Source organism: Triticum dicoccoides, chromosome 5B (assembly GCF_002162155.2).
Source record: "Triticum dicoccoides isolate Atlit2015 ecotype Zavitan chromosome 5B, WEW_v2.0, whole genome shotgun sequence".
Classification (NCBI taxonomy): domain Eukaryota; kingdom Viridiplantae; phylum Streptophyta; class Magnoliopsida; order Poales; family Poaceae; genus Triticum; species Triticum dicoccoides.
Window position 1 is genome coordinate 617188972 of NC_041389.1, and position 12180 is coordinate 617201151.

Consider the following 12180-nt stretch of genomic DNA (forward strand, 5'->3'; position numbering starts at 1 on the left):
AAATTAAGCAACGTGAGTACAAATGCACCCAGCAAGACTTACATCAGATCTAACTACATATGCATCATTATCAACAAGGGGATGGTGGGGTTTAACTGAAGCAAGCTAGCTTTGACTCAGTGGCTATCCTGAACTACGACTGCAAGTAACTCTTTTGAGGTGGCGCACACGAGTCCACATATTCACCATATCAATACACCACTATGGATCCGCTCCCGTCTCCCTACGAGAACGCCATCCATAGCACTCACGCTTATCTTGCGTATTTTAGAGTATCCACTTTCACTTGTCTATGAACTGTACAGGCAACCCAGAAGTCCTTTTCCGCGGACACGGCTATTCGAATAGATCATACCCTGCAGGGGTGTACTTCTTCACACACGCTCTCACCACTTACCGCCGTTTACACGACATGTACTCGGCAACCTTCAAGCGGAAGCCCAGCGAGGGTGTCGGCCACGACCTGACTAACCACACAAGTCTCTCGTCCAGGTTTATCGCCTATTCGAGTTCCATCCGCAAGGAGATCCGGCCGGGGTGTCGCCCACGGCCCCAAACGATGTGAGCAGGGTTCCCAAGCCCACCATCCGGGTGCCACTTGGTACACCGTGCCACTGCGCCTAGTCTATCCCAAGCCCACCTGTACCGGGTGCCACTTGGTAGACTACTAACACTACCTACAAACACTAGAAACTAGTTGCAACTGCTGGACAGAGATCAAGTTGATTAATAAGTCGAGAGAGCTTGGAGCGCCCGGAGCCCAATGTGTGGTAGTAACTGTTCATGGATCACAAACACAGAACTCAGTTCCTGAGGACGACTGCAATGAGACAACCCACCATGTACTCCTACATGGCCTCTCACCGCTACCTTTACGAAATCGTGTTCACACACTTAGCTCTCAACAGTAGGACATGTTCACCACATTCCAATTCATCCCCGATGAATCAGACCTGACTCAACTCTAGGCAGTACTAGGCATGACAAACAAACATGAATGAGTAGGCACATCGGGGCTCAAACAACTCCTACTCATGCTAGTGGGTTTCATCTATTTACTGTGGCAATGACAGGTCATGCAGAGGATAAGGGGTTCAGCTACCGCAGCAAGTAACAAATATTTTGTTGTTGTCCTAATGCAGTAAAAGAGAGCAGGAGCGAGAGAGTGGGATTTTATCGGAATGAACAAGGGGGTTTTGCTTGCCTGGCACTTCTGAAGATAGTATATCTCTTCATCGGTGTCATCGATCTCATCTTCAGAACCACGTCTATCGAGAGGGGACAAACACCGGCAAACAAGGAAGAACACAATCAATGCAATGCACAATATGATGCATGATCATGACATGGAAATATGTTGTGATTTGAGCTAATGCAACTAGCAACAGATTAAATGAAGTTGGTTTGAATACAAGATTCAAATTCAAACTCCATATGTGATTATTCAAATACCATTTAATTGATTTGACCTAAACAGTGAACAACAGTTGTTCTAACATGCATGAAAATGGTACAGATGGATAGATTGGATTTTTATGATTTTTACAAGTTTTAAACATTTTCTGGAATTTCCTGGATTTATTTTAAATCCAGAAAATTGTTAATTGCGTCAGCATGACGTCGGGGTGACGTCAGTAGAGTCAACACACCAGGTCCAGGTCAAACCTGACCTGTGGGTCCCACGTGTCAGTGGTTAGTTGACTAACTAAACAGAGTTAGTTAGTGTTAGGTTAGTCACTAATCTAGGTTAATTAGCGCTAAACTAACCTAACTAAAATTAACAAGGGTGGCCCATATGTCAGTGACCCAGGGGGTCAAACTGGGCCCACACAGTCAATGGTCAGCAGGTCAAACCTGCCGGCGTCGAGTCGCCGGTGAGGCCGAGACGACGGAGAGCGTCAGAAACGCTGCTCCGGCCACGGTTTGATGCGCGGGTGGGCGCTACGAGTAGCTGGCGATGTGGCGCATCCAACGGTGGCGGTGTTTGGTGCTGGGGTGGCCGGAGTTAACGGCGGCGAGTACTTCCGCGGCGGCCGGAGTTCGGGCACGCTTGGACACAGCGTTTTGGTGCACGGGAGGACGAGCTGCGGGTTGCTACGGAGTCCTGCGGACTCGCGGAGCACGGGGGGTAGGCTCGAATGCGTCGTGGGTGCGCTCTAGCTACGGCGGTGCCATGGCCGGCAGCGGGGAGCGTTCAGCTCCAGTGGCTGATGCGGTTAGAGAGCGAAGTAGGCTACGGGTCATGAGGGAAATGGTACAGCAGCTCGCCGCGGTTCTTCTGGTGCTTCTGGCGAGGCAGGGGAGGAACGGGGTCCGGCGAAACGACGACGGGGATCTCCGGCAACCGAGGTCGGAAACGGCGGCATTGGCAAGGCTTCAGGGCGTCCGGCGTTGCGTAGCTCAGCGAGGAGGTCGAGGACAACGCGGCGGAGCCTCTGGACTCATCGGCAGGGCGAGGGGTGGTCGGTGGCCGTGATGGTGGTGAACGGCGGCGACGAACCCGCTCGGGTGGTGCGAGGGAGAGAGCCGGAGGAGGGGAGGAGCACGGGAGAGAGTGAGAGGGCCAGGGGGGCTGTGGGGTGGCGCCAAGGAGAAGACGCGAGACGTCGCGGTGGCCAGGCGACGCAGGCAGACAGCCTGGTGGCGTGGCGCCCGCACGCGCGCCGGCGCGCTCCTCTCTGCCTACCTGGCGAGAGGAAGCAGGTGGCTGGCACGGGCCAGCACTGTGCTGGGCCGGCCAGTGGGCTGCCAGGTGGGTTGGCTGGGCTGCCAGGTGAGCTGCACAGGAACCTCTCTCTCTCCTTTTATTTCCATTTTCTATTTTCTGTAATTGTGTTTGGCTTTAATAAAAATGCCAGGGCATTTCAAAAATCATGAAACTGCTCCATGTCACTGTTAGGAATATTTCCAACAGCAAACATTTCAGTTTGTGATTATTTGAGCATTTAAAATATTATTAGCAATTAAATGCCCAAATGCTAATAACATATGATTTATTTCAAAAATCCATAATGGCCTAGAAAAATGTGCACCATTTTTGGGAGAGGCTCTAGACCAATTCAAAAATGATGAACTTTTGTGAAGGGCATTTTGGGTTCATTGAGAATATTTTTATTTGAACCTAGTTGATTTGATTTGGTGCTAGGGTTTGAGCAATCCCCATTTCAACTTTAATTGAAACTTAAACATGATGCACACATGAAGGGCTAGCCTACTGCAGACCAGAACTAGGGATGTGACAGCTGGGTCCGGACATGACTAGGAAGCGCGAAGCGATTAAATTGAACCTTGGCTGCTGGAACTCGAGGTGGGAGAGGTTGAAGAATGGATTGGCGTAAAGGAGAAAAGACGGGTCTTAGCCCCTTTCTAAAGGCGATGAATATCAAACATCACCTCGCAGACCATAAAACCTGCCCATTCCTAAGGAATCCTGCCAACATAACGGTTGGGTTACCCATGCCTGTATTGATGAGAATCCCGTAATAAGGGGACACGATCTCTGGTTTGACAAGACATGCCAACAAAACCGCATCTCGAAATATGGAGCGGCAGGCTAAAAATTGGTTCGAAATAATGGCCGGGCGGCAACGTGATGTCAAGCTACAAAAAGTTGTCAGCAGATTGGACTCATGAAATATTATACTCTCTATGGTTGTGTGTGGAATTTGTTTTGTAGAGACGGACACGATTCTTGTGTTCAAAGACTGTTTTGGAGTATTCGGAGAAGGAACCCGCCTTGCAATGCCAAAGACAATCTGCACACCGGACACCTCGTCATTGAAGCCTGGTTCAGGGGCTACTGAGGGAGTCCCGGATTAAGAACGTGGGCTGGATTGTTGGGTCGTGAAGATACAACATAGAATACTATCTCCTGTGTCCGGATGGGACTCTCCTTGGCGTGGGAGGCAAGCTTGGCGCCCGGATATGAAGATTCCTTTCTCTGTAACCGACTTTGTACAACCCTAGTCCCCTCCGGTGTCTATATAAACCGGAGGACGTAGTCCATAGAGGTAATCATAATGATACAGGCTAGACTTCTAGGGTTTTAGCCATTACGATCTCGTGGTAGATCAACTCTTGTAATACTCATATTCATCAAGATCAATCAAGCACGAAGTAGGGTATTACCCCCATAGAGAGGGCCCGAACCAGGGTAAACATCATGTCCCCCACCTCCTATCACCATCAACCTTAGACGCACAGTTCGGGACCCCCTACCCGAGATCCGCCGGTTTTGACACCGACACTCTCCTTATCAGGGGACTCTCAGCCAAACTATATCCCATTTGGATTGAAGGCTGATGACGGAGAATTCCGCTTCCCACCCACCACCCACTTCATAGCCACTGTCGAAGACTTAACCGACATGCTTGATTACAGCTCCAAAGACATCAACGATATGGACGACGATGCCACAGAGGAGCAGGCACAAAAACCACCTCCTCATATGACGTATACATGGTGGACACACCCAAAGAGCACAACAGCGACAATGAGAAGGATCCAGTCGAGGACAAACCTCCTAAGATACAGCCGAAGCACCAACGTCAGCGATGCCGCTCTAAGCCACACCACGGAAAAGACAGCAATATCGGCAGAGGAAAAAATAATACTCTCGACGATGCCGAAGACAATGAAGACCCCGTTATGCCAACCTCCGAATAGGACGAACGGAAAGATGGGCGAGTCAGCCCTGAGGAACAGGCCATGAGCAAAGACTCGGAAGATAGTAACTACCTTCTGCTCTCCGAGGATGAGGTGAGCCTCGGCAACGAGGATTTTATCATGCCTGTGGAACCTCTCAAGCAGGAGCGCTTTATGAGCCAGCTAATAGCCACTAAAAGGAGCCTGAAAAAGAAGCAGCAGCAGCTTCAAGATGATCAAGATTTGCTCAACTATAGATGGACGGATGTCCTAGCAGCCGAAGAATAAAGCCTCGAGTGCCCAACCAAAAGTTACCCGAAATGCAAATTGTTACCCCAATTCGGTGATGAGGCACTAAAGCCGTACTACCAGCGCGTAATGCAGCTGACCGACCACCACGTGGCCGGGACAAAGCGGCAACTCCATCCGAACACCATCCCACACTACCTCGCCGTAAAAATAGAGACACAACAACTTGGGATGCACATATGACCTGCGGCATGACCTGGAAAACAGACCAGGTCAGACCAGATCATTCTACGAATCGCGGGGGCGCGCCCCGATGCGCGACGATGGCCATCCGGCCAGACGTGATGAACATAACCACGCCCAGGACGAAAACCGCAGATGAATTCCATCTGAGCTACGTTGCGACTTGGCCCGATATAGAGGCACCGCACACCCCCTTTGCTTCATAGATGAAGTAATGGAACATGAATTCCCAGAAGGGTTTAAACTCGTGAACATCGAATCATATGATGGGATGACAGACCCCGCGGTATGGATTGAGGATTTTCTCCTCCATATTCATATGGACCGCGGTGATGATCTTCACGCCATCAAATACCTCCCACTAAAACTCAAGGGACATGCTCGACACTGGTTGAACAGTTTGCCCGAAAACTCAATTGGCAGCTGGGAGGACTTGGAAGACGCCTTCCACGACAACTTCCAGGGCACATATGTCCGACCTCCAGATGCCAACGACTTAAGTCACATAGTTCAACAGCCCAGAGAGTTAGCCAGGAAATTTTAGACTAGGTTCTTAACTAAAAAGAACCAGATCATCGATTGTCCGGATGCCGAAGCCCTAGCAGCCTTTAAACATAGAATCCGTGACGAATGGCTCGCTCGACACCTCGGCCAAGAAAAGCCGAAGTCCATGGCAGCCCTCTCAACGCTTATGACCCACTTATGCATGGGCGAGGATAGTTGGCAAGCCCGTAGAAATAACAATACAAGCGAACCTAGCACTTCTGAAGCCAGAAATAGCAACGGCAAGCCCTGACGCAACAGACACAAGCTTCGAAGCAACAATGAAAACACCAAGGACACGGCGGTCAACGCCGGATTCAGTGGCTCTAAGTACGGTCAGCGGAAGAAGCCATATAAAAGAAACAATCCGGGCTCGTCCAGCTTGGACCGCATATTCGATCGTCCATGTCAAATCCACGGCACTCCTGATAAGCCGGCCAATCATACCAACAGAGAATGTTGGGTTTTTAAACAGGCCAGCAAGTTAAATGCCGAGAACAAGGAGAAGGGGTCGCAAAGCAAGGACTATGACGAGGAGCCCCGGCCACCCAACATAGGGGGAAAGAAGAAGTCCCCCCCCCACCAAGTTAAAACGGTGAACATGATATATGCTACCCATATCCCCAAGAGGGAGGGCAAGAACGCGCTCAGGGACGTCTACACGATGGAGCTAGTCGCCCCAAAGTTCAACCCATGGTCTTCCTGCCCGATCACATTCGATCGCAGGAACCATCCGACCAGTATCTGTCATGGCGGTTCAGCCGCACTGGTCCTCGACCCAATCATTGATGGATTCCATCTTACGCAAGTCCTCATGGACGGCGGGAGCAGCCTGAACCTGCTCTATCAGGATACAATGCGCAAAATGGGTATTGATCCCTCAAGGATCAAGCCCACAAAAACTACCTTTAAAGGAGTCATACCAGGTGTAGAGGCCCGGTGTACGGGCTCAATCAAACTAGAGGTGGTCTTCCGATCCCCGGACAACGTCCAAAGCAAAGAGTTGATCTTCGATATCGTCCCCTTCCGCAATGGCTATCACGCACTGCTCGAACGAACCGCATTCGCTCGATTCAATGCGGTGCCACACTACGCTTATCTCAACCTCAAGATGCCGGTACCACGCGGTGTCATAACAGTCAATGGAAACACAGAACGCTCCCTCCGTACTAAGGAGCACACCACTGCCCTCGTAGTAGAAGCACAGAGCGACCTTTCCAAGCAGAACCTTAATTCGGCGGCCAAGCTCCCAAACATTGTCAAATGAGTCCAAACTATCCTGCAGCAGGACAGTCCAGCTCGTTAAGAGCTTGACTAGCAATTCGGCCTCGCAAAATCCCAGTCCATATCAAACGACGGCACTCGTACCACGCGTACATAAATACGCACTCAAAATACCATGGGCATAGACGGAGGCACAGCTAGATCATGGTCCATAATACGGCTCAACCTCCTCTGGACCCGCATACTTTTTCATTTTCTTTTTCTTTTCAGGTTTCTTTTTCCTAGGCCTTTCCTGGTGGCCTGATTGTCGGACCTATCAAGGGACGGATACACCAAGACGGCAAGAAGCATTGACGTATAAGGGAATTCCCAGGTGGTCTCTTTAAACGATCGTTATGCCTGTTTTAGGACCCGCACGTAGCTCTCCCTTGGTCGTGGCATGTTAAATAGCTCTCCCTTGGTCGTGGCATGTTAAGTAACGCTTTAACGTATTAATCAAACTACAATAAAAACAATGTGTGGCCCAATTTATGTGGCATTAACTTGCTATTTCATTTTATTTCGATATTCTTATCAATTGCACCTGTACATTCTGGTACGCCATAATTTGCCAGGGGCTTCATTACGCCCCATAATACGGCAACAAAGTCCGAACACTTTTTTACAGTATAGTTTAGCACCCTGAACTTTAGCATTATATGCATCGGCTCTGAATCATGTCTTTGGTCAATAGTTAGGTTGCCCGTCTCCAGTGCTTACTACCTTACTTTCTGCTATATCGGCTAGGGTAGTAAAGGGAGAACTACTGCGATTGTGTACTGGTTTATCCGGATGAGCACCTCGGTAGAGAAATCTGAAAATTGACTGTCATGATGCGACGTGAGCCGGTCAGCTGTTTGAGTGGTTACAAATCTTTTGCGATTCTTTCCGCATTATGCGATGAATCGGTTTTATCCGATCAGGTGTTTACAGTACCCCAAGTTCGGACTTACGAATACTAGGGGCTGCACCAAAATTTCTATTTGTCAAACTCCTATGGCTAAGTGAGGGTGATAGAGCCACATAGTCCGATTGCCTAGTTCGTTGCGCTAAACACCTCCTTCAAGGACCAAACCTTTGGATAAAGAGTGTTTAGATTCATCCTGAACACCCCTGTACTACCTACGTGGGGGCTGAAGCCGACGACTGGCCAACTCTTAGATTTAACAAAACGGCCGCATAGGAGGTAAAATTTTAAATAACTGGCATTATATTACATAACAGTTTTGTTTCATAATACAGGAAGGGACAATATGAATGACTTCATTCCAAGATAATGTCTTTTGAACACTGACCCTCTACAATGCGGGATACCTTCAGGACATCTTCAAAATACCGCTCGGGCGTGCGGTGCTCGTTGCCCGCGGGCGGTCCCTCGGTCGCAATCTTCATGGCATCCATCTTCGCCCACTGTATCTTGACTCGGGCGAAGGCCATTTGCGCGCCTTCGATGCAGACCGACCGTTTGATGGCATCAAGCCGAGGGCAGGCTTTGACCAGCCGCTTCACGAGCCTGAAGTAGCTGCTGGGTATGGCTTCGGCAGGCTTTGACCAGCCGCTTCACGAGCCTGAAGTAGCTGCTGGGTATGGCTTCGGCAGGCTATAGCCGGATTATTAAATCCTTCATGGCTAGTTCAGCCACCCTATGCAGTTTGGCCAGCTGTTTTAGCTGATCGCTAAAGGGCACCGGATGTTTTGGCGCAAGGTATTGCGACCAAAACAGCTTCTCCGCAGATCTCCCCTCTTCGGCTTGGAAGAACTCCGTAGCGTCTGAAACGCTACACGGCAGATCCGTAAACGCCCCTGGAGAACTCCAAATCCGAGTCAGTAAAAGGAACCTTTTATTCACATACTTGCTCTGCATAATAAAGGCCTTACCCACCGCGAATTTTCTGGCCTCCTGGACTTCCTGGAGGGCGCCCTGGGCATCAACTCGGGCATCGTGTGCGCTTTGGCGGTCCTTGGCAAGTTCGGACTCTTGATCCACAATGTTGCGCTCCAAGGACTCGCATTTCTTCACGGCATCCTGGAGCTCCTGCTGGACCTCACCGGCCCTGGCCTCATGCTTTTCGTGGGCGGCTTGTTCCTTGGCCGCTCTCTCCTCGGCCTCGGCCAGCGCCTTCTTGAGGGTCTCCACCTCGGTCACCGCTCCTACAAATAAAATGCCACTATAGTCATTACAAATCATCTATCCTTTTTTATATACAGAAGGTCATTACATACCTTGTTTATCCTCTAGCTACTGTTTTACGCGGCCGAGCACTTCTTCGGCCCGCTCCAGACTCTGCTTCAGTCCGTAAATCTCAGCAGTATGAGAGGTTGCAGCCAGTAACAACGCCAGCTTATTCACATTGACTCATCTGGTTAGTCTCCTGCGAAACTTGTTTGATCATCTGTCCGACTTTTCTTTTCGAACACCCAACAGTGTCTCAGGGGCTACTGCCTATATTGTGACATTATTTTTTCATAAATTGCGTTGCTTACCTCAAAGCCTGTTAGAAGGCTTGTGCAGGCTTCGTTCAGTCCACTCTTCGCAAACTGAATCTTCTCAACCACCGTACCCATAAGGGTATGGTGTTCCTCAACAATGGAAGCACTTCACAGTGCTTCCATTAGAGTGTTCGGCGCCTCTGGCTGGACAGAGGTCACTGGTAGAATTGGCGCACCTCCTCCTCTTGAAGGAGGCTGCTTGCCGGGTTCCGGAGCTGCATAGGTCTCCGGGACCGTATTCGGCTGGGGGCTGAACTGCATATGGCCCCCATCGCCAGTCTCCATGGGGATTTGCTCCCCTATGTGTATGGCGGCTGAGTTTTCACCCTCCGGCGCCGCCTTGACGGCCTCCTGAGTCTCTCCCTGGCCTGGGATCCTTCAGGACAACACCTCGGTGTCATCCACAGCCTTGGGAGAGGAGGCCACCGGAAGGGACCCGCTGTCCATCGCCTTCCGGTCCAGCGAATCCCCCGAAGATGAGGATCCTTCGAGGGCGGACCGAGCCGGGCTGCAGCTCATAATTTGACATGTTAAAACTATGAAGGAAAAGGGCCGGATATATGAGTGCATCTTCGAGTACTTATGATCCGGCCAGGGGCTTATCCCTGGGGCGCCATTCTAAGCTATTGTTAGTATCTGTTGTGGAGTTGTCCGGAAGGGAAGCCTTCCCCTTCTTGGACGCTTCAGCCTCCAGACGCGTGGAGGTCGTCCTTTTCTTTCTCCCCCCCGGGGGGGGGGGGGGGATGGCTTTTTTCTTCTTCCTCATCATCCTCGGTGGCGGAGCAATGGGTCTCGGCGCCTCTGGACGTCAGGTCCGAACTGCCCTTATGACGGGGGCCACTTCTGGTCCCCTTGGCCTTCTTCTTGGCCTTCTTCTCCGGTGCTTGATAGGGCGCCGGAAATAGCATCTTCGTCAGAAGTGGAATTGTTGGGTCTTTGGGCAGTGGAGCAGGACAGTGAATCCGCTCCCCCTTCTTTGTCCAGCCCTGAGAGAATCAGTAGGGAGGCTTAGGCATCTTCTTCGAGTATGCAAGTAAACGATACACCTTGAAAACTTAAAAAAAACTTAATAGACTAGCGGGATGGGCCAAGTCGTGCCCACAAGTGTAGGGGATCTATCGTAGTCCTTTCGATAAGTAAGAGTGTCGAACCCAGCGAGGAGCAGAAGGAAATGATAAGCGGTTTTCAGTAAGGTATTCTCTGCAAGCACTGAAATTATCGGTAATAGATAGTTTTTTGATAAGGTAATTCGTAACGGGTAACAAGTAATAAAAGTAAGTAAGGTGTAGCAAGGTGGCCCAATCCTTTTTGTAGCAAAGGACAAGCCTGGACAAACTCTTATATAGAGAAAAGCGCTCCCGAGGACACATGGGAATTATCGTCAAGCTAGTTTTATCACGCTCATATGATTCGCGTTCGTTACTTTGATAATTTGGTATGTGGGTGGACCGGTGCTTGGGTACTGCCCTTTCTTGGACAAGCATCCCACTTATGATTAACACATATTGCAAGCATCTGCAACTACAAAAGAAGTATTAAGGTAAACCTAACCATAGCATGAAACATATGGATCCAAATCAGCCCCTTACGAAGCAACTCATAAACTAGGGTTTAAGCTTCTGTCACTCTAGCAACCCATAATCTACTTATTACTTTGCAATGCCTTCCTCTAGGCCCAAACAATGGTGAAGTGTCATGTAGTCGATGTTCACATAACACCAATAGAGGAGAGACAACATACATCTCATCAAAATATCGAATGAATACCAAATTCACATGACTACTTATAGAAAGACTTCTCCCATGTCCTCAGGAACAAACGTAACTACTCACAAATCATATTCATGTTCATAATCAGAGGGGTATTAATATGCATATAGGATCTGAACATATGGTCTTCCACCGAATAAACCAACTAGCATTAACTACAAGGAGTAATCAACACTACTAGCAACCCACAGGTACCAATCTGAGGTTTTGGGACAAAGATTGGATACAAGAGATGAACTAGGGTTTGAGAGGAGAAGGTGCTGGTGAAGATGTTGATGGATATTGACCGCCTCCCGATGAGAGGATCGATGGTGATGATGATGGTGATGATTTCCCCCTCCCGGAGGGATGTTTCCCCAGCAGAACAGTTTTGCCGGAGCTCTAGATTGGTTCCACCAAGGTTCCGCCTCATGGTGGCGGTGTCTCGTCCCAAATGCTTGCTTATGATTTTTTTTCCATGGTAAAAGACTTCATATAGCAGAGGATGGGCACCGGAGGCCTGCCAGGGGGCCCACGAGGCAGGGGGGCGCGCCTAGGGGGTAGGGCGCGCCCCTCACCCTCGTGGACGGTGGGTGGCCCCCCTCTGGTATTTTCTTTTCTTAGTATTTTTTATTAATTCCAAAAATAACTTCCGTGGAGTTTCAGGACTTTTGGAGTTGTGCAGAATAGGTCTCTAATATTTGCTCCTTTTCCAGCCCAGAACTCCAGTTGCCGGCATTCTCCCTCTTCGTGTAAACCATGTAAATTAAGAGAGAAAAGGCATCAGTATTGTGACATAACGGGTAATAACAACCCATAATGCAATAAATATCAATATAAAAGCATGATGCAAAATGGACGTATCAACTCCCCCAAGCTTAGACCTCGCTTGTCCTCAAGCGGAAACCGATAACGAAAAATATGTCCACATGTTTAGAGATAGAGGTGTCGATAAAATAAAATACGGACATGAGGGAATCATGATCATTCTTATAACAG